General features: G+C 39.4%; 1 pseudogene across 1 annotated transcript; it reads right to left on the reverse strand.

Moving 5' to 3' along the window:
• Positions 1 to 1,358: 1,358 nt before the first annotated feature.
• On the reverse strand, positions 1,359 to 1,883 carry LOC308522109 (DNA replication complex GINS protein PSF2-like; annotated as a pseudogene). Its single transcript has one exon. The product of its transcript is annotated as a DNA replication complex GINS protein PSF2-like (transcript).
• Between the last annotated feature and the right edge of the window lie 1,530 nt (positions 1,884 to 3,413).

Genomic DNA, 3,413 nt, shown 5'->3' on the forward strand with positions numbered 1-3,413 from the left:
TTTAATAGTACTCAGAGTAGAGAAACCACTTTTTCTGAACTTCCCTTTCCAGAAACTCCAGGAAGAGGAGATTTTAAAAGCAATTTTAGAAAGCTAAGGATATTCACTTTCATGTTTATTAAAAGTGAAGGAAATTATGTTATATGCTCAAAATTGTCTTCAATCCTTCACCAGTAGCAATTGTAATAATTTATGCAGTAGAGTTATGGTTAGTTTATATTATTGTTTAGTGAAATAAATTGATTCTGAAACCATGATTTTCATATGAACAGTTCTTCTTTGGATGGGAAAAACTCAAAGTATACTACAAAATTTATATGGTGTCCTATGACAAATTTGGCAGATGTATAATAACAGAATCATCATCTACCTTTTTAAAAAAGTTAACTTTTGGAACCTGTCTTTGCAATCTATTGAAAGCTCCAACTTCTCACTTTTGTTGCTCTTCTTTAACTTTTTCTACCATTGAAATAAACGTTGCCTCATTCTTGCACAAGCAATAGAATTGCTAAAATGACAAATATCAGGCCAATAAGCAAATACAGCTGTTTTGTTCACATGTAGTTCACAGTTGGAATCAAACTGGTTTCTTACCTGACAAAAACATCACAACATCTTTTCTTAGTGCAAACATTCTTGATAGGCTCTTTACTATCAATATACCTTGTAGCTCAGCCTACAGTGTTACTTATAATTACTTTCTATTTTATTACTTGATGAAAAATAATATCAATTTTAACCCGTGAATTTTTACACATTTATAATTTTACTACATCACTAAGCACTTCAGTTAATAGAAATGACTTTATTATTTTTAACATAACATTTTCTTTTTTTCCCCATTTAATCATGATTTAACCCATTGTCTAAGATAAATAACCAAGATAGGATTTTCAACAGTTTAGTCTCTGTGTGGGCAATTTCTAGATTCTAAGATTAGCCGAGGAGATCCTATCAATAAATACAAAAAAAAAAAAAAAAAAAAGCCCTCGGGCCACATCACCACTTGTATGTCTATCTTTTCAAAGCAACACCTAAGGTCACTGAACACTCACCCACACATAACAGTTCCGTGGGAGCCCTGAGACTCTGCGAGGGAGGATTGCTTATTTGCCAAAGCTTTTTTTTCCCCTATAAAAGAAAAGTTGGCTTCGTGTGACAGATGTGAAAATAAAGAATATCTCCAGGACTAGGTGCAACTTGATTCCAACAATGTTATGAATCCACTCCTTGCTTCATTACACATTTTTCTTACCTTCAAAAACGGTCCTAGAGATCCAGGCCTATGAGTACCTCTATCCTGAGCACTCACATACCACCCTGTAAGCCTCCTGCCAGCAGACACAGGCCTCTGCAAATCAATCCTGAGACTGGGCACTTTCAGAACGTTGCGGGTTTGTGCAGAGTTTGTACAAGTGATTGAGTGCTTGTGTGAGGAAAGCCCTGCTGGTGTGGATCTCCATCAAGGTCAAGTTACCCAGCCTGGCATGTGCCTCCTGCTGCCTCACAAAGCTGCCAGCAGACATCGGAGTTTGGCATGGGAGTGTCCCACACATCCTTGATCCGCTTTGGGGAGTTGTCTGAAGCATGATGTAATAAGTTTGGTCAGTAAGAGCTATGCATAGGGGTAAAAGTTTCTTCTATTCCTCCATGATCCCTAATCTTCCCCAATTTTTGCCCATCCATCCACTCCGAAGGAAGAAGCAAAAGACACTTCTGTCTTTGTTTTAGGTTAATCACCATCTGAGAGGCACTTGCACTTGGAAGCCAGGGCTAAAGGGACCCTTACCTCTGCCCCATCAGGTAGATATTTCCAGACTGAAGTTCAGGATAATGGTCACCAGCATCTTCTCCACTAGAAACTCCACCTCAGCCAAGTTCATGGCAGCACAACCGGATGACCAGAACTCTACGCAGCCTCTGGTGCCTCAGCGTCCTAACATAACATTTTCCATGAAGAAACTATTGTGAAGCCTCACATTACAATACAACTTCCTTAATTAAGGTAGCTATTCCAGAATTTTTCTTGCTATTGCAGCTGCACCATTAGAATATACCCCAAATATAACTTCCAAAATTGCCTTTGTCTGCAATGCAAGAAGTTATACATTTATACACTGCAGAGGTATTTGTTAAAACTTAAGCAAAAAAAAAAAGGAAAAAAAAAAAAACCTTCCATACTAAAATCATCAAACTTAAATTATTCATATAGTAAAAGAAATTTCCTTTATAACAATATCTGTGTATCCATCTACTTATATAAAAACCAGGGGTGGTGTTCATTACGACCACAACCACCGCAACCAAGCAGAAGGAAGTCAGTTCTGCAGGGGTTGTCTTGGCAACGGCTGCACCCTTCCCAGAGCTGTTTCCTTTAAGGGTGGGGTTTGAGGCAGAAACCCACCCTGGGAGCGTGGAGGCATTATCTTTATAAAGTGTGCCACGTCAGTACAACCATGGGTGAACCTGAGTGCGGGCAGCTGAAAGGCTTAGAAAGGACAGACAAGAGAATGAAAGCCGGGTCTTGGTGGGACGCTGCTTCTCTGAGAGACAGCGACCATGCCCACAGCCATGCCTTTATTTTATAGCAGATGCCACGAGGCAAAGTAAGGGTGTGACCAAGATGTTTACAACATTCTCCTGGGTTTCAATCCTACTCAACTACATGCACCTGAACTCTATCAAGCCTACATCACTCAGGCACTTGGGGCCACGTGTCCGGACCATAGGTTCAAGCTTACAACTACAGCTGTTGGCTATAATTGTGCTGGGAGGGCCCTGCCCTCCAAGCTGGGACTTGCACATGGCAATGAGAGGACTGTGCCCGCTCATCAGTCCTCATCAGTCCAAGGCTTGAACCTGTCCAAAACACTGTAGCGGCTCCCCACAATAAAGTTTTAATTCTGTTTTTTTTTTTGTTACTGATGTTTTGGCCCCACCCCATAACAAAGAAACAATTTCTGGAGGATGAGGCCCAGGAATCAGGATTTTAAAAAGATTCCCAGGTGATTCTAATGTGCAGCCAAGGTTGAGAATCACTGCTATAGATAATATTAAAAATATATCTATTATATATATATTCTTTGTCCAAAAAATGAGCATGTTCAAAAATTAAATGAAGAAAATTTGGATATACTCGATGGAGATTGTCACACATATTTGAGTGATGATTCCATTGATTCCACAGATGATACTGAAAAGGAAAATTTTCCCATCAAATTTCTTAATAGTATTACTCCTTCGGGAATGCCATGTCATAAATTAAAATAAAAAGTGGATACAATCATCATGTACCTTGGTTGTGGGCACATCCCCAGTGGGGAGTGTGCAGGAGGCAGCTGATCAATGTTTCTCTCTCATTGATGTTTCTAACTATCTATCCCTCTCCCTTTCTCTCTGTAAAAAATCAATAA

Source organism: Myotis nattereri (genome assembly GCF_964212035.1).
Source record: "Myotis nattereri genome assembly, chromosome: 7".
Lineage (NCBI taxonomy): Eukaryota > Metazoa > Chordata > Mammalia > Chiroptera > Vespertilionidae > Myotis > Myotis nattereri.